Genomic DNA, 21,398 nt, shown 5'->3' on the forward strand with positions numbered 1-21,398 from the left:
TCGTATTTAAAAAAACTGTAGTCTTAACTAACGAAATACTAGAGAACATCAGCTAGGATGTTAAGAATTTTATAAAATATAATTTTTTTTGTCTAAAAGATTTTACAGTTTTTATTGTTATTATTGTGTTGATTTAATATATTATATGATGTGAAATTAAATAATCTACATTATATGCCTATAAAAATAAATACGTAACTAAAGGCGGCCCTCGTAGCCCATTGCGTAAGGCAGTGGTCTTTATCTAGGGGCCCTGAGTTTGATTCTCGGTGAGGTTACCAATATATTTATATGACTATGCTCAAAGTTTGGGTGATTGTTTCTCTTCTATTCTGGTGTAGTGCGGAGGCGGGTGTGGTTTGGTGGGGCCATTAACTTCAATCTTTCTCTTCTATTACTAAATACACTACTGTTTCACTACACTACTTAATATGGCGTGTTGTAGTGTTAAAATGAATATATAATATATATTTTATTTAAATACCATGTTAGATTTTAAGAAGATCAAACAGACCACCACTGAGTGGAATTTTATCACTGAGTGGAACAGATTTTTGTTTTTACGCTAAATGGGTATTAGCCACTTCCTTAACTTATTAGTTCCATAGACAGACTCCAAAAACAAATTGAAAAACAATGTGTGTATTTGCCTAACCCAGAATTCGAGCCTGGGACCTACGATATTATAAGCCGACGCGTAAATCGCTCAGCCTCAAATGCAAAGCTGCGCAAATTTCTGTATATACTGTGCTCGATTCTGTAACTTAATTTCTAAAGCCCGAATTGCGATAAATATGGCACCAAGTCAATATTTGGTTAATTTGGTTTTTTCTGTATGTTTTATATTAGGTACTCAAGAATATTTAAAATTATGTATGTTTAGTATAATTATAATTACAAAATCCTTCTAACATTTTTCCTTTCAAAAAATTGTTTCTACGTGAAAAAATAATCTTTTCGTTTTCCTCTAAAAAGTGCCTAGCGTTTAACATAAATTTTCCGATGCCAGTAAAACCGATTTTCCTTCAAAAAGATTTTCATCGCAGCATAAAGAGGAAAGCGTAGGTATACGTAAAATCTCAACTGTAATAAAAATCATCGTACAATCATATTATACTGTGTTACACATTTTCCTTGATATGTAAGACGATATGAATTCTCACAGCGTTGAGCTTATAAACATACCAGTGTATATCATACAGGGTGGATGTCACAATACAACACGGAAGGTAAACATAATATCAAATACGTATACAAATAATCCATGTCATATTCTGTTAATAGATTCGTTTGAAAATGAATGAGAGATTTTCTTTTTATTGTGTGACATTTCAATGACTTTTCGAGTTGTGATTATAACACAAATACAATCCCTGAATATCGTCTTTAATTTTCGTATACTTTTAACTTATTAGTTCACCTGTTTTGTATTCTAATTAAAATATAAATACTATAGTATGATACGCCTTTATCTACAAAATCAGGACTGGCCCACTCAAATGGATATCGTTAATACCAAAAATGTATACCTAGAGATAAATTTATAGGACAGACAAAAATTAAATCTTTAACAATACATTTAATAAATCGACTACATATTATACTATTTGCTAAAATAAAAGTACCAGTAAGTAGTAAAAGACTCAAATTTTGGTAACCGGAGAAAACAGAACATGACAAAACAGAACAGTGACAAAACATAACATGACAAAACAGAGCATGACAAAACAGAAAATGACAAAACAGAACATGACAAAACATAACAGTGACAAAACAGAACATGACAAAACAGAAAATGACAAAACACAACATGACAAAACAGAACAGTGACAAAACAGAACAGCCAGGGGAAAAATGAAACATTAATTTTTGTGGAATCTATTTAGGTTAGGTTAGGTTAGGTCATTATTTCGTTGTACCTAGTCACCCAATCATTTTGAACATATTATTATATTGATTAAGATGAGATATCTTAAGCTTGCCGGCAAAGTCCCGTTTATTTGAGGCTTTCTAGTGATTAGGAATGCAGAAATAAGGTATATAATTTGATTTATTATGGCGTATTGAAAATCTGTGCTATTAAAAATCTATTAACATAATAGAGATAGGTGAATTTCAATATTAAATCTATATTTTTCCTGAAAGGTCATAGTTATATTTATCGTTGTACTGTTTTGTCATGGAACCGCGAATTTCATATGGACAAATATTATAATAGATGGTAGATGAGCAGTTACATTTTTCTTAATCTAATTTATTACCACGTTGTCGCATATTTTTTTCTCGGAATCAATTCTATCTTTCTCACTAATACAATTAATATATATTATATTACCTAAGTATCAGCGGCGTGCGGTGACTTTTGAAGCAATATATACTGTGAAGGGCACTCGTGGTGCAATGCGTAAGGCGCTGGCTTTTCATCCGGGAGCTCCGGGTTTGATCCCGGTGAGGATACAATATAATATGTGATTTTCTCAAACCCCGGTGTTTGTGTTTGTTTTACTTATATTACTAAATACACTACTATTAAACGATACTACTTTTATTGCGCTCTAGGGTCGTTATAGTGATAAAAATTATATATTAATCGATGATCAAACGCAAACAATAAATCATTTAGTTTTTGAAATTCAATTTCCACTAACATTCTAAACTCGTTAAACTAAACTAAGCAATGAATTATTTACTTATACGATTTATATATTTTACATATAAAATGTAAATTAAAAAACAATAAACATGAGAAAAAGCATTTTCATGTTAGAATTATAAGGAATGCGCTGCATATTAGATTGCATGTTTGAACAACCGACCGTTGTTAAGTCCATATGTATATTATATTATGTATATTGATATACAGTATTATTACCACGTTTTTCTTATCTCATATTCTTGTTTGTCCAGTGGCTGTTTATCCAGTACAAATCTTGTAATCGATTTTTAACTAACATCCCGACTAGCTAGACATTTGAAACTTTTAGAATTTATCAGAAGACGGTGCCAATGCATTCTTTTAATACTTTTAGCTATCTTTAAGTAGAATTGAATTCATTTTCAGTTAATTCTGTTTTGTATGAAAAGTTATTTTGGAAGAAATCCGTAATCCAATCCACTATTATTGGTTGCTAAGAAGGTGGTCCTAGCAACTAAATTATTAATATATACGTGCGTTACTATGGAAATCAAAATGACATTTCAGTATTCTATATTTGTTTGTTGCAAAATAGCAAAAAAATGATTTGTTGACAATTGCCGTACTTGTCCTAAATTATTAATACATAGAATTGTCAACTTTATATCATTCAACAGAAAATTTAAAAACGTGGTATATAAAAAGTTCTTTTTATCTTGTACTTATTTTATAATGATTTTTTAGTGGGATTTTTATTTGGTGTACCACGAAACAAATTCCCCTTTCCCCAATGTGCCATCAGGTAAAATAAATGGCAGATACTGTATGCCTATAGCCTACAACTCTACATAATACATTCTTGCGTTTTCATCTCAGAATAAGAAATAAGACTTATTTTTAAATTTCGAATTTTAAATGTTCACTAATCCACCCTGTATATTTACAGGAAACCATATAAATATTAGATAAATTTTGGGGAAGCACGCGCTCCGCTCATATTAATAAGAAAAATCCAATAAACGTCCTTTACAGACTTACAAGACTTTTAGTGTCAGCAATAAATTTAATGAAAATAATGCTCCAGTGTTTGCATTGTTTCTTTATTTGGGAAAAGGTTAACATCCCCGTTCATCTAACAACAGAGTCGCATCGAGGCTAAACACACAAAAACATATTTCAGATTGCGCAGTCTGCTATAAGAAAAACTAATATTGAATGTATTGATATAAGGGACGACGATACCGGGATTCCGGTCAATTTCTTGCTTTCAAAATTGCGGTAATAAAAATTGTGAAATACTGGGATTTTAGATAAATATTTAAAAAAAAATCTATTTAGGATTTAGGATTATTTCTGTACTATAATATATTAAAATCTTGTTCTAATTTATTAATAATTTTTATCTTTATAGCGCCTGTACACATACATGAATTTACTATCGCGCTACTAACTGTTTACGCGTAAAAATGCTGACTGTCTCACCAATCTCATTCTTCAAGTGTAAGCGAGACGTTGTCATTTTATGGTACTATTTGACAGGTCGTGAAATCGGTTAACCTCGAAATGAGTCTTTGCGTAGTGTAGTTCATTTTTTTTTACCGCCAGGTTCACCACTATCGTTTTACTGAGATAATTGTTACATTAAAATTCAGAAGCTTTTGAACTTTTTTAATCCATGCATGCAATCTTGTAATTTGCACGATTATACGTGTTCACATTTTTTTTTGTTATGGCCGCGATAATACATACTGTTAGCAGTAAATTCATGTACGTGGAAACGGGAGAATGGGGGGTCGTTATAAAAATATGTATATATTTATTATTATATAAATAAGGAATTTTAACGTAAAGATTGTTTCCAGATTTTTCAAAATATCATCCTACTTCCGGATTTATTTACTGTGGATTACAGAATTTTTTAAAATACTATTATTATTAAACCTTTTCTATACTCGACCGTGTGAAAAAAAATGTTTTTTTTTTGGTTGTACATTATAAATATTACTTAATAATATAATTTAATCAAATGCTGACTTCAATTGATAATAATTACAAGATAAAAAGAATTTTTCAAATACCACTTTTTTAAATTTCTTGTTGAATCATATAAACTTGACATTTTTATGTATTAATAAATACTTTTTTGTACTTGATAGAAATACTGAATAAATATAGAATACTGAAATGTCATTTTTACATTTCATATTGATTTCCATAGTAACGCACGTATATATTAATAATTTAGTTGCTAGGACCCCCTTAGCAACCAATAATAGTGTTTTACTTTTTACGAATTTTTTCCGAAATAACTTTCCATACAAAACAGAATTAACTGAAAATGAATTCAATCCTGATTAAAGATGGCTAAAAGTATTAAAAGTATGCATTGTCGTCGTGTTCTGATATATTCTAAAAGTTCCAAATGTCTAGCTAGTCGAGAAGTTAGTTAAATCTTTAATCATCCAATACAAATCTTAGACAAACAAGAAAAAATTTGTAATGGACAAACAAGAATTCTAGCTAATAAAAACGTGGTTAAATAAAAAAATGATTCCCAAAAATAAATTTAATAAATTAAAGAAAATACTTAGGATACGTACTTTAAGTACCTATCTATAGTAATTACAAGGTAAATCGTCGTTTCATTTTCATGGATGAGTATAATATGGAATTCTTAAGTGTGGAATTATCTAAAAAGATATTTTTTAACTTATTCATGATAGGCATTAACTTCATTCATCTTGTTGATATGTTGATATTTTGGATCAAACCACTCCATACAAAGCGTCGTATAAAAAGAAACCTTTTATTTATTACAAAAATACTCAATATGGTTCTGTTTTTATCATACAGTGAAATGTGTAAATTCTGAAAGTATAGAAAGACCAAGTTTTATGGCTCTTCCAGTACATTTTCGTTTTAGAATGATTAAATTTTAAAACATGCGTCGTAAAAATTGGTTTAAACTAAACCAGGCGTTTTATTATGATATTTATTTACTACGGAACTATAACTGTTTTAGTAGGTATCCATCCAATTATCTAATTTTTCTATTGTTTCCAACATCGGATTTTCTCTAATGATTTATTATATTTCCATGGCATTATATTATGTATAAAACCATACATCAAATAGTTCTTTATATAATAATATAGAAGTTGTGTTCGAAAATTCACGACAAAAATGGAATACTTATTTATTTTCTTACTCTCATTTATACTTAGTTATAAATGAGATCCTCGAGAATTCGATAAATATTTATCGCGTGTGTATAAACAAAACTGTACAATAAACAACTCGAATAAGAAACAACGAGATATTAATAAACTAATATCTTCTCTGTAACCTATAATTATTTTCCTGATACAATTATTGTTTTTACACGCAGGTTAGGTTGATGCAATAAATGAAACCTCTGCCTCAATAATTATCTAAGTTACATTTGGGCATTTTGACACATCACTTTTTTGTATTCTTCTTCCAATTTTCCAACTGAATTTTTCTCTTTTAAGTCTATTGCATCCGCAGGACTAATAAAAACTCTCGTGTCATCTTCCATTTTAACAAATGCATAGATTATTATTGTTGAGAAGCCAACATAACCGATCAAAAACAAGTGACTTAATGTCGCTAGATCAAAAAAATAAATATGCCAAAACAAAGGCAATGTGATGGAGATCATTGTTGCATATTTAGTTCAAAACTGCCAAAATGTAATATAGATCATTATTGAGGGGGAGGTTTCAAATAATAAACTACCACGTACTTGCCGTTAAACCCTTTGAATCGAGAAGGGATCGAGGGATTGAGAAGAGTGGAATAAGCTCAGGGAGACTTTCATCCAGCAATGGATCCATCCCAACTACTGATGATTTAATACTATATTTGAATAATAACGCCTATTAAGCCGTTTAATGATGTAACATGTTTATATTAATTAAGTTTTAAATGTGTGTTATTTCAATAAATATTTTAATGTGACTTAAATTTGTACTATTTACATTATGGTGATCCCAAAAACGCTTGAAAACCTTTACTGGGCCATATTTTTTTATTAAATTAATTTATTATGCTTTCGTATATATAATTTGAAATTTTCATCTGACTATATAGCGTATGTAAATATTATTAAAAAAATGGATAAGTATTCAAATTTATATGAATATTCAAAAATAAAGTATGCTTATTAATTTAATGTAGGCACTCGATTTAAAGAACCCATTTTCTTTGTTTAATAAGTAGGCTGTATTTTTAATAATATAAGAAGGTACTTACTTCCTTACAGACCCATTTTGTTTATTGATATTAACCGACCAAGTATTAAATATTATCCTTTTCGATAGAAATATATAATGTTTCCCAACCTTACAACATATAAAAACCTCTTCACAGATATAATATATTTTACTAGGCGTAGGTATGTTACTTTTCACGATGACATTTGCTTATAACATATAAATAAACTAGATGACACATACAAAATGATGGCTAAATTTCGTACCTTCATTAATTATTTTTATTTTTTTGATATATTTAATTTTTTCCTTCTTAGTTAGTTAATTAAAATTAAAAAAATCTTGGAGTGATCCGTGACGTCGGTTACTAATTAAAGTAATACCTACTTTGATTTAAAATACAAAAGCCGATCGCCAATAGTAACTCAATTTAGAAAGTGCTTCAGAGAGTATTAAGAGTCATTAGTTAAAATTTGTCGCAGTTAAGTATGGCGCCTATAGCATATATGTGCATGGGCGCGAAACCCGAGAGATGCAGGTTCGATTCTGCTGGGTGTCTTACTTTTTTCAAAAAAGATTTTTTCTATTGGTTATAATATATTTTCTCAGAAGTGTTTTCAAAATTATGTATGTTCCATATATTTTATTATTTTTGTTTATACTTTTATTATTATAAATACTAATTTCTTTTGATATCTAGCCAATTTTCTTACCCGTCTAACATATGTTTATGAACAATTGTTGGCAACACTGAATATGTTAATTAATATTCTATTCAAATTTACAGCCAATTCGATGCTTCAAACATTAAAAATGACATTTTTCTTTACAAAATACTTAGTTATTTTGTTAGTAGGTAATGCTAATTAATTAAAACTATGTGTTTTTCAATAAAGATCGGTTGTAGTGATCCATGTTTCATCTTTTAGCATCTTCAAGCTTTATTGATGTTACCCCATGATGTATAGATTTTCGTTTACAATTAAGAGATCGTGAAAAAACCAATCTTTATGGAAAAGTAAAAAAAAAAAATTAAAAAAAATACCATGTAACCAAGTCGATAGATAGTAGGTATTAAAATAATATGGGAACTATGCCGATCAGTGGGTGCATTTTGTTAAAAAAAAAATTATAATATGTAATTTAAATTTAAAATTTTGCATACATGTAACTTTCTACATGGTATTTGTTAGACTATTAATCAAAGCGTAAACACGAAGCTTAAATTTTTTGTACATTTAAAACGGTGAGAAAAAAAATATTCTTTACAAGACAGCTACTATCCAATAATAGGAACCACTAAGAAAAAATAAAATATGTTTCAATAATTAATTACGGATTCATTTATTTATACAAGAAAATGTTTGATACCTAATAAACAACAGTATATATGACAGAGAGGTTTTTTTGTGTAAAGATCTACTATTTTAAAATCTCTGCAGATGAAAAATTGCTTTAAGCCTCAATTACATTGAGCTTCTTTACGAGTTGTTTACTGGCGAATTTACAATCTGCCTGTAAAGTCGCCCAGTGTAATCATCGAATAAGCTAATAAGCAGGTTGTAAACACTCTACCGATAAAAGTTGAAAGCCGGTCAACTTTACACGCTACACGCCGGCGTGTGGGCCTACTGCGTCTGCGCAGTACCAACCTTCCGGTAAAAAAACGAACTACGTTCCGTCAAAATAGCCGCTGGCTTGTGGCTTCTCAGCGAATGGAAAGTTTTGTGTGTAATCATCAAATCGCAGTAGCTGAATCGCCCGCTTTTAAATTCGCCAATAAACAGCTCGTAAAGAAGCTCAATGTAATTGAGGCTTAAAACCACCATTTTTTACAACAGTTCTATAAATTTTGGTAAGACGTGCTGGTTACCTTTTAGCGAAGGTATTTTTGTTAATTTTATCCAGGAAGATACTGCCTATTCCTCCGAAAAATCGATTATTAGGAACTTATCCCATAATTGGTACAATCCCCGTGCTAATTATTCATTGTAAACAATTTACTAAATATAATAAAATTATATTTCGTATTTTAACATAAGCATGCTCGGCTTATATAATTTGAATTAATATAAAAAAAATCCAATGCCTCCATCGGCAATCCAAAAGTTTGATATCATTCAAAGTGGATCATAAACATAGCGTGGGTACGTTTAACATCAATCATGAGCCTGGCTGAAGCATCTGGTCTTTATTAATACTGAGGTAAATAGTGAAGCAACCACAGCGCCCACTGATTGGAAGGTTGCGGCACTTGTTATAATGGGAATCAACTAAGGACAGTGACGTCTCCAGGCAGCGTGCCGTTCTTGGGTCATCCTGTCTTTCCAATTTGATCTATATATATAAAAGAATTTACCATGAAATGTATCCTCCTATATTAATCATTAGTCGGAAGCAGTATTTACAAACGAAGTGCAAATATTCAAATAATTTTGAATTTGGAATCATTTTTTAAAAAAGCGTCATTGCATTCATTTAATGCCAATCGTTAGCTTGTAAGATTAAGATAAATATTTGTTTACCATTAATATTTAAATATTTCAAATCAATTTATACACATAATATAAATAATGGTAATGAGTCTTCTTCTTTTGGAAATCATTTATTTTTAAATAATCATTCTTTTAATACCATTAAAAAATTTTAAATCCTACATTTGTATGAAGAATATAAAAAAAACTGGATAAACGGGAAATCCTAGATATAAATTGTTGCCTAATTCTAATTTGTTAAATAATGATCAATTGAATTGTGTGTCGTCTCCATTATTGTATCCTGTATAATGTTGGGAATTGTCTTATTGATTTAACAAAACTTTATAGATTGTACATTATTTATTATTTTATTTTATTTTTTACTCATATTTTCGTTTATATTCATATTTATATTCGTTTATCCTCAAGTGGTAATATTGTTTATTTTATTACAACGTTTTTATTAGGTCATATTCTTATTTGTCCAGTGGTTGTTTATCCAGTACAAATCTTGCAATCGATTTTTAACTAACTTCCCGACTAGCTAGACATTTGAAACTTTTAGAATATATCAGAACACGATGCCAATGCATTCTTTTAATAATTTTAGACATCTTTAAGTAGAATTGAATTAATTTTCAGGTCATTCTGTTTAGTATGAAAAGTTATTTCGGAAGAAATCCTGGGGTCCTAGCAACTAAATTATTAATATATACGTGCGTTACTATGGCAATCAATATGAAATGTCAAAATGACATTTCAGTATTCTATATTTATTCACTATTTCTATCAAGTACAATTTTTTTCGATCGTTTAAGCTAGTCAAGTCAAGTTTATGATTCAACAGAAAATTTAAAAACGTTGTATATAAAAAGTTCTTTTTATCTTGTAATTTTTATCGTAAATTTTATAAATGAATTATTAATCAAATGCATCGTGCTAAATTAAATTATCATAAATTAATAATAAATATTTGTTTGGTGATATGTTGAAATGTTATTGTAAGTGCTTATAGCTTAATATTTTGTTTTATGTTAATAATTTAGAATATTTGGTTCAAATTAATATCCAATTTTAATTTAATTGTTATTGACAAAGTATTACTGGACGGATAATTCAATGTATTGATAAATTATTTGTGTCGCCTTTTGAATTTGTTTTGATAAATGTCTATTTTATAAAGATTATTCAGTTAAAAATTTCCCTCTGAGGCGGACAAAACCGGTCCAGATTTATTTATTAAAATTGGAATAAGTACTAATTTTTTTGCGTTTTATTAAATGAAATCAATAATTCAGTGCATTTTTCCTATAAATTAACAGTTAAACAATAAAATAATCATCTGACAACTCCCCCGCTGATATCTAAACACTTTACATAGTCGTGATGAAATACAGACAAAAAACATATGTTGTGCCTCATGAAACCGCTGATCAAAATGCAAATATTTTAAAAATACAGGCAGACACTTTTGAAAAAAAAATTTTAGTATAGATTCAAATTTAATGATTTGCCGCCCTTCTGAATATGCTACTCGTAGGCAGTGCGTTACTCGCAACCCCCCACGTCTCTGACTGGGTTGAAGTAATGGCATTGTTAAAAGGGGTTGAGATGATGACAGGTAAGTGCCAAGACAATGCGAATTAATCACAGTCTTTGTATAGTAAACGCCATTATATACCAGGTATTGTATGTAGGTATATAATTAATCATACCATTCATCCCCAACTGCCGAGTTCCTTCGTCTTCCTTAAGACCGGCGTTTACTGTGTGAACATTTATTTTGTATGAGACGGAATATTATGGTGATGGATTCAAATCTCTAATCAGCTGTCAAATGAATTTTGTCGAAATACTAAAATATCCGACGAGTTGACGAAGATAGAGAGGCCTTCACGAAAATTGTCCCCGATATAGGGGTTACTTATTTTGTTGCTATGACGTGCCCTCATTCTTTGTCACATAACGTAGGTACATATAATGCATACTATGTACTAGTGATAAAGGGTCCTGTTCTTAGACAATAGATACAGAACTACAACAGGTCCTGTTGAAGGAAGGTAGTCTGTGGTCAGCGTTGCCAATTTAACGTTTTTGTTGCCAGATCTAACATTTTTCGATAAGCATCTAACTTGCAAAAAACGCATCTGGCTTGTTGCGTTTTTACTAGCATTGTTTGAAGCGTTCAGCAGCTTTTCAATTTGCTGAAAATCAGCTAGATATTTATTTTATTTATTTTCATGCGCATCAAATTTCTGATTATCAGATATTTACTTAATGTAGGTAGGTTGGTACCTATTTTAGAATGTAGCGTGAGAAATAAAACAACAAATTACACTTGAAACAATAGGAGCATTCGCCTTATAGTTAAATGATCTCATATAATGTAATGTGACATTAGTTTGACGATTATTGGAATGACATGAAACAAAACTTGAACGCCATTGACACAATATAGGCATTTTTGTTAATTTTGAAATATATTTCTGTTTAAATATGTGATCTTTACACGTATAGACATTTTTTTTTAATTTTTGCACTTTTTTTGATACGCGAAAGGAAAACTATTGACATCGTTCTTGGTGGAATATGTAAATTTACTTGCAATTTTATTTTCACAAAATCTAGCGTCTTTTCCTGCTAAATATAGCTTGTTTTCGTACCACGTCTGGGATGTTTTTGTCAACGACAGTTGGCAACACTGACTGTGGTAGGTCACTGAAATAAAAGTTATACGAAGCCTATATAAGGCTTTTAAAATTAAAGTTCTTAGAAATATATATTTTACAAAAAGGTGATGTCCGACCGGAAAGCAAACTTATGCCATTCTGATTTTGTTTACTATATGAAAAATACCATAGTCATTACACTAATGCAACAAAGGTGAGTAGGCGTTGTCGCTGTAAGAATTAGTCGTTTCATATAATGAAGCAGACAATTCTAAGATCTCAAGAACAAATAGCATCTTACAATCAAATTACATACAAAAAAAACTTTTAAATTATACCATGCCTACATTCGCATTTGTTGAAGATACAGTATACCTACGAATATAATTAATGATTATGCGATGTACATTTAGTTTTGGAGGCATTGATTCAATTTTGGCATTGCGACTCTCCGCACGTTATGACAGCTCGATCGAAGTCGCAAGTTTCATGTTCCATGCAGGGACGGTTTCGACATGTGGATATTAGACAGATCGTGAACATAATGTGTCGTTGGCTATTAATTAGCCTCATATTTGATGTGTCACCCCCCCAAGTTGAACGATGGCTATGCGATACCCGACTGATATCCTAATGCCCAAACCTTCTACATGACAGAGCCCTTGAAATATTTCAAATTATTTTATTTCTATTTTTTCCTGTGCGGTGATGGATACAGTGATAGTTTAAGGTTCACGCCTCTATGATATAAATTATACCTACCAAAAAACTTTTTTTATATGATTTTACCGAGGCTTTCACCGCGACTCCGCCGATCAGGTCCTCACTCCAATTCAAAGAACTTAACGATTTTGCCAAGCTCTTCCAACTTACCTACCGCCATGGCACCCTTCAATTCGTCGACATTCTCAAAGATATCCGCAATTCGCAGCTATACTGTGTGTCGTTCATATTTAGAGCATTGTACTGCTATATGTACAAAGTCCTCCAAAACATCACATTCATCGCAGAGCTGCGAATCGTTTCTTCACATGAGGATATCAAACTTTAACCCATTGTGTGTCATGTTCTTAACCTTAGTAAATTATGTTACTTCACTCAAAATATTGGTGTTTATTTTAAATTAAATAAAAAATATCGCATATAATTAATTCACGTTAACAGATTAACATAGGTAAAATAGATAGATAGGTACGTATCGATTTCACCTATTACTTGTTCGTAATTTATGTCAGGCTTTGAAATCTCGTTGTGAAATTTTGCCTCTAGGATAAGTACTTAGTAATCGAGTTCTATTCTAAGAATTGTTCACACTTAATCAGTGAGTATGAGAAAAAATGCACGTATGTTTAAAATTTTCCACGAACTGAACGAAGAAATTGATAATTTAATTATTTTAAAATCCATTACGTTCAATTTGAATCAAAATTTTGATTAAACTGGTACGTATGTCCATATAAAAAGAATTGAACTTACATCATACAATACAAAGAAGATGTATTAAATTTGTCTACACGTTAAATGTATGAGAACAGGACAAAAAGAAGACAGAATATCACTGAGCATTTTGTAGGCCTAAGAAATCAACCAATGCAAGTCACTAAATTACCTAACAGTGATGTACAAATTCTAATTGATTTTAGTTTTGTACCATTCAATTTGAATATTTTTATTTATCGGGCACAATGCAGGCTCAGCAATGGTAAATGCATACTGGCAAATAATATAGTTTGTTCTTGCTTACATTCCAAATTAATACTTTAAGTCAGGGGGAGGCAAACTTTTTGGATGGTGGGCCAAATTCAAGAATTCAAGTAAAATACCATTTTTAGGTATACACTATTTATTAACACGAAAAATAAACATTACAAAAAAAATAATGAGAAGAATGAAACTGTTGTACATTTTTTAACATTTTTTTTAAATTCAGGTGTTAATTTTGTAGTTGATATTCTCAAAACTGCTTGTAAATGGGCATCGAAGATATTTGACCGTAAAGAATTTTTATTGAGGTTCATGATCGAAAATGTTTGTTCACATATATATAGGTTGATCCAAAAATAACGAACATTTTTCTTGCATAATCTTTACTTTGGTCGAATTTGTCTGAATTAAGGGGATTGTAAAATTTTGAGATCAATAATCTCAAGTTGTAGCTCTGTCGGTACACTATCAATATCTATTGAAAATGAATCGCGTACTATTGCTAAACAAATTTTAATCTATTGTCAATATTTTTTTTTAAATATTCGTAATCAGATGTATAATTAATGATGGCGGGCCGCAAAAAAATACTCGGTGGGCCACATGCGGCCCGCGGGCCGCAGTTTGCCCCCCCCTGCTTTAAGTAATATTTTAAGTAGAAAATCCTAAGTGTTTGAAATTCACAACTTCACGTTGGATTTTACATAGATACCTATGGTTAATACATTTAATAAATCTAAACAATGAAACTAGGTAATGACAATGACACATGTTGATAATAAATAGTAATATATTAAATATTGTCATTTTATGACCCTTAGTTACGTAAAAATATGCACTACAATAAACTTTTTTTCAATAGGCACCTACACAATATAATATGTATATTATATTATTAATATCTATAGTTCATTTTTCACATAGAGATATTAATCAAACATATTATGTATATACGGCCTATTTTTCAATACAGCTTAGTGGTAATATAATAGTAAGCAGGTATGCGTTACAAAAATGTATTAATATTATCTATATGTTCATACGCTTCTCTCAAAAAATAATTTTATTTGCAAAAAATCTTGCCTGTGTTGCAATTATGCTCAGTTTTGTATAACACAGAACATAACCTTCAGTGGCTACGGGTCGTAGAAAGCTGGTACAGGCCAGCTGTTCATGCTGGACTCAAATTATGAAGTGTCTGGATATAGGTAATGTATCCAAAAGTCAATAGCACCAGCTAGATATTGTTAATACCCCCCCCCCCTACCCAAGACAGAAATAAATCAATAATCAATTATTATGTTATGCATATTTTCTCAAATTATACACCATTTTCTGTGTGCGCGCCTAGTATGTAAGTTCACTATTTAACACTTTGCTCTATTTATTTACATCATTAGATTATGTATCCTAATGAAATATATGAAAAAGTATTAAATAATTTGCTTTTATCAATTATGTATATAATAGTTACAAATAAATAGTTTAACTACAGTATGTACAGTTTGATAAACTAATTCTAAAATAAAAATGATATTATGTGTAATTTGTTTTTTTTTGTTCTGCCACTTAAAATTATTAACAATACGTTTATGAACAAACTTACTGATTCACTTATTCTTATTGACTTTAAAATTTCCTGCCCAAGAGTTCTAAATTCATCTGTGTGTATCATATATTCGATTCAATACTATTGGCACATAAATACCATAATCGCATAACATGGAAAATAAACATGAGTTAACAGTTAATAATCCGTTTGTTCATAAATCCAAAAACTGACATAAATCGTAACACTTATTGTAAAATTGTCAACATTTATACGATTTTTTTTTAATACGAAAAAAATTAAATTAATAATTTGAAATGTGGTACGTCTGCCAGTAGAATTAAAAAAGCTTATTTGCGAAACAATTACGTTGGCGCTGCGAAGAAAAACCCGTGAAAATATTACATTACCGTTTCAATTTTTTCTTCCCAAAAACATCTGTATCATTTTTCCCCGGTGTAGGCATTTTCCATTAATTAAAAAATACTGTTTTTAGCTGACAGGAAGAAATTTATTTTATTGGAGTTTGTATTGTACCTTTTGTAACGTCCACTTTCAAAGCATTTTATATTTCGGCAATATTCTTCTCACGTTATATTTTAAATGATTTTTAGATTATTTTTTTTTTGAAAAATACTATCGCTATTTTTGTAATTAATATACATTATTATTATACTCAAATTAGATTTCCATACATTAATTCAGCTTTTATGAACTTCGAAGTAATTATTAGTATGTAGGGCAAGTAGGTAGTTACTTAATTAAATTTAAATTATTAGGCATATTAAATCTATTGTTTTACTAAATAACAATATCGTTGTGTTTAGGATCATTACGTTGCTATGTAATAAATAAATAATAAATTAGTGACTTAAACTCAGGTCTCGAAATGGACCGGAGCGTCATTCCGGGTCGTAAAATCGACAATATTGTTGTTCCGTCTCGTGGAAAAAATATTTTGCCACATGAGCTAGAATAGCCGTATAACAAAAAAACACACTTATTTTTATAAAACACATAAATGTTAATATTTTCAGAAAATTAATGAGCCTTCCGGTTCGTAAAATTTTCTATTTCGAGTGCTGCTTAGACTAAATTTAATACACACCGATTATTATTTATTATTATTGAATCTAAAAAATATATTTATAAAATTCTAAGCATAATACTTACATGTAGATATTTACTATTCTATCGTGAAATAGTATAATGAAGTAATCAGCGCTCGAAATTGAAAAGTTTACGAACCGGAGCGCTCGACAATTTTCTGAAGATATTAACGTCATAGTTATCAACTTTTATGTGTATTTTATAAAAATAAGTATTAGATTTTTTGTTATATGGCCTATCTAGCTCAGATAGACAAATTATTTTTTCTACGAGATGGAGCGATAATTTTATCGATTTTACAAACAGGAACGGCGCTCCGGTGCGCTCCGGTCCATTTCGAGCCCTGGAAGTAACGTATAATGAAGTAACATCTTGAAAAACTAGCACGATGCAGTTCCGCTTTCTCCACTCGTGTGAAGGCAAAGGAAACAGGCAGCTTGGGTTAACAATAACCTGATGTTGTTTGATGGTGTTATCTTCTTTCGTCTCCTCACCAAAGACTGGACTTTTATGCAACTCCTGAGTAGTATTCTTTTTTTTTTTTTTTTTATAATAACCATACCCTTGCTTTTTCGTACAAGGTGGTTGGGTGGGTTAGTTGCATTGATGTGGGGCTAATTAGGTGCCTCCATTTATATCTTTAATTTTCTTTATGGCCAGGATTAAATATTTTGTGTAGTGTTCTTGTGTTGTTCTATTGCTTAGTGCTTCGTGAGGCTTTTGGAGGTCAATTTCGTGATTATGTTGTCTACATCGAGTCCTGAGAGTCCATCGCTCCCTTTCTAGTATAGGGCAGTCGTTGATGACATGCCACACAGTTTGAGATGTGTTGCCGTCACATGGACAACAGTCGTCATCCCTCAATTTAAATCTTTTTAGATAAGCTCGCACCGATCCGTGGCCTGTTAGTATCTGTGTGAGTTCGTGTGATATTTTTAAGTTCCTGGCAAGAGTGATGGCACAGTTTATGTTTGGAATAAATTTCTGCGTTATTGATCCTGTGGCGGATGTTGTGTATCTGTGGTTCCATAGCTCTATGGTATCTTCGTTTAGTTTTTGTTTTGCGTAACTCAGAGGGAAGTGTGTATAGGTTAAAGGTCTTTTGTCTGTTGTGGCTTTTGTAGCCTACGAAAATGGAACATTAATAACACCCCGAAAATTTAAGCTCGAAAGCTACTGCACTGTTTTCCAAGCAGAAATATTTGCTATCAGAGAATCTCTCGAGTGGACACTCAAAAGATTAAAGTTCCACAGACACGACTATGTAAACATATTCTCAGATAGCCAATCCAGTCTGGTAGCTCTCCAAAACCCATCATCGACACACCCACTTGTAAGAGACATTTTAACACTGTCAACACAGCTTCGAATGATAGGAACAAACCCCAGATTCTTCTGGATAAGAAGTCACACAGGGATAGCCGAAAACGAGGAAGCTGATAAATACGCTAAACAAGCCACAACAGACAAAAGACCTGAGTAGTATTCACAGCTGTTACGTTTAAAGACCGTAGTCTTAAAGGTAATTATCAGGTGATTTACCTTTAAGGATGTATTTAGACTAGATGGCGAGAAGATGATCGGGAAACAATAAGCTTTCACGAAAGTTAAAACATTAAAGTTTATTCTACGGAAATGCGAGTACATATACAGCGGACAAGATATACACGTTACAATGGTTTAAAAATAATAGACAAGAGCGCCAGGTGCGTACCCCTTTTTATACATTTTTGATGATAACATTTTGATTAGTTTGTTAACGTCTTGTGAGTAAGATTCAGCGTATGTTTATAGACAAATGACCGTCTGACGTCCTTACACTTGTGTTTATCAAGTTAAAATATTCTGTAGATACTGCATCATATTACATGGCTTTTATTTATTAACCCTTATAAACTTGCAAAGTTTGGTAGGTATAACATACTCTGAAACTTGGGAGAATGTGTAGGGTCACCCTACCATCCAGCATGACCTTGGCAGGAAACCATTAATTTATAACTACAATATATATTGCAACATAATATTGTTAAAATTGCAAAACATGCGATTTATGCGAGTCAATCAAATTTCAACAGAAAGCTAATTTAGCAAAATATTTTAATAATTAAATTAATCAATAATATCGCAAATTAATAAATAATGCTATTTAAGTTTGCTATGATATGCACAAAAGTTGTTTGTATGAAAATCAATCTTACTCAATCATTAAAACTGCATAATTGTTCAAATTAAAAACAATTATTTATACTTTACGAAACGAATCATGCATTACACAATAAAGCATGATTATCAATATATTCAAGTACCTAGTTGGTAGCAACATTTTCTATTGTATCGAATCACTATAAAACACTCAGTAGAAGAAATCAACATAGTCAGTCAGCTATCAAAGATTTAACCGTAAGGTTATCGTTTCGCTCCGCCCGGTCGAACTTCGTAATTCATCAGAACGCATACTAGTGATTTCACCCCGCTTATTTATAATCTGTAAACATATCTGTAATAAATAAATTAATATTTATTTGGAAGGAGATAATAAAACCAGGGTTCATTTCATTCACGCACCAAATTCTGAGTTATCCATTTTAGAGTCAACCTACCCTGCCTGTTCCTTATTCCATCTCACTTCCGATAAATGTATATATAACAGAACAAATGCGCTTGAATTGACAGAGCGGCTAGAAAATCTGTCGAATTTATAAAATATTGATAGTTTAGCGACTGCAGTTATAAACAGATATCCAAACGACTGAAACTATTTTTAAAATTGTTATAAATTAGTAAATAACCATATTTCATCCAAAACGGAGTATAAGGGGGGACATGCTCGTCGACGGTCAAAATTGAGTTTTTATTGTAAATTCAAACCATGATCCTGGACATTCCTTAAACGTTGTAGATGATCTATTTATATAATTTTGAAGCCTTATTATCTTTTATAGTTATTTTAAACATTTGATGACTGCATAAAGTATTTTTGTTACATAAAATAGTATTCTTTTAAACCTCTCGCTCTAATGTTTTAGAATATAGTCATATTTCGGTACATAACTGTGCAGTGGTGTTAAGATTTCTTACATTTATTAATTTTTAAACGCATTTATAAAACCATTAGCATAATTTATTAAGAGATAATTTTTGTAAAATATTCACGATAAAAAATTATATTGATAATCTCTGTGATCCCAAATTTGACAAGAATTAGGCATTTTATTATTCAAAAAATCGGCAAGATTAACACATTTCAAGATGATTCTAAAGATATTTATTTTAAGCTATGTCTTTGACCATTCAAGTGTAATAAACATCTTATGAATAATGATTGCTTTATAATAATTATTGACCTAAGAATAAGGTAGTGTTTTTTTGAAATACGCCATTTCTTTTGTCATTTCCCAGTGGTTAAACTACAACATACGGCCGTAGCCATAAATTGACAAACTATAATTAAAGTAGGGAGTAAAATGATATTAACGCGCGTGTTTGAACATGTACCGTTTAAAAAAAAAATTAAAAAAAATTGGTTAGGTACATGTTCAAACACGCGCGTTAACATAATTTTACTCCCTACTTTAATTATAGTTTGTCATTTTATGGCTACGGCCGTATATTGTAGCTTAACTACTAGGAAATGACAAAAGAAATGGCGTATTTCAAAAAAACACTACCTTATTCTTAGGTCAATAATTATTATAAAGCAATCATTATTCATAAGATTTTTATCACACTTGAATGGTCAAAGACATGGCTTATAATAAGTATCTTTAGATTCATCTTCAAATGTGTTAATTTTGCCGATTTTTTGAATAATAAAATGCCTAATTCTTGTCAAATTTGGGATCACAGAGATTATCAAAATAATTTTTTATCGTGAATATTTTACAAAAATTATCTCATAATAAATTATACTAATGGTTTTATAAATGCTTTTAAAAATTAATAAATGTAAAAAATTTTAACACCACTGCACAGTTCTGTACCGAAATATGACTATATTCTAAAACATTAGAGCGAGAGGTTTAAAAGAATACTATTTTATGTAACAAAAATACTTTATGCAGTCATCAAATGTTTAAAATAACTATAAAAGATAATAAGGCTTCAAAATTATATAAATAGATTATCTACAACGTTTAAGGAGTGTCCAGGATCATGGTTTGAAAATACAATAAAAACTCAATTTTGACCTTCGACGAGCATGTCCCCCCTTACAAAATGGATACTATTAACTATTTGATCAACCTGAAAAATGTACAATATATTATGTATTAGCCAAGACATTTCGTAGCCAATAGTATTTTTATATATAGTAGTAATTATTATACTATATAGTTTATTATTATAATACTCGTAGTAATAATTATAATAGTAATTATTATACTTCTATCAATGAATATTCAGAAAATACGTTTTTTAAATAAAATATGAGTATTGAAACTGAATGAATGCTATTTCCGAATAATGAATTAATATAATATAAAAATAAAATAAAGAATAAAATATAATAATATATGTATAATAAAGACAACACAACAAGGCGCTTAGGCGCAAGGAGTTATTACATATCATCCCATTTATTAGTCTCAAATATGAGTGGTATAATATTTGTAGAATATATTATTATACACATGCGTTGTATTCAAAATTGAATTCAAAACATTTCATTTCATTTCATTTATCAGAATGTAGTACCTACCTATATCCAAAAATGAATAATAAATAATCTGAAGGTAAAAATCAATTGTTAAAAATAAACTTTGGAGAGATCTTGATGCCATCTAGGAACCCAGGTAAATGACTATTGTTAATACCTTGATTCAAAATGACAATAAAGATGGCCGCCAATATTAACGAAAATTTAATATCGCCTTATACGTTGGTAATTAATTTTGACGTAATCCGATGGATATAAGTTTGAGTCCCATTCGATAACAATATTTTTTCCAAACTATGTTTCTGTTATATTTCAATTTACATAAATTTAATAAGCAAAAATGTCTGTAAAATTTATAAATTTTG

Source organism: Rhyacophila brunnea, unplaced genomic scaffold (genome assembly GCF_057557595.1).
Source record: "Rhyacophila brunnea isolate RB1 unplaced genomic scaffold, BYU_Rbru_1.0 scaffold_6, whole genome shotgun sequence".
Taxonomy (NCBI): Eukaryota; Metazoa; Arthropoda; class Insecta; order Trichoptera; family Rhyacophilidae; genus Rhyacophila; species Rhyacophila brunnea.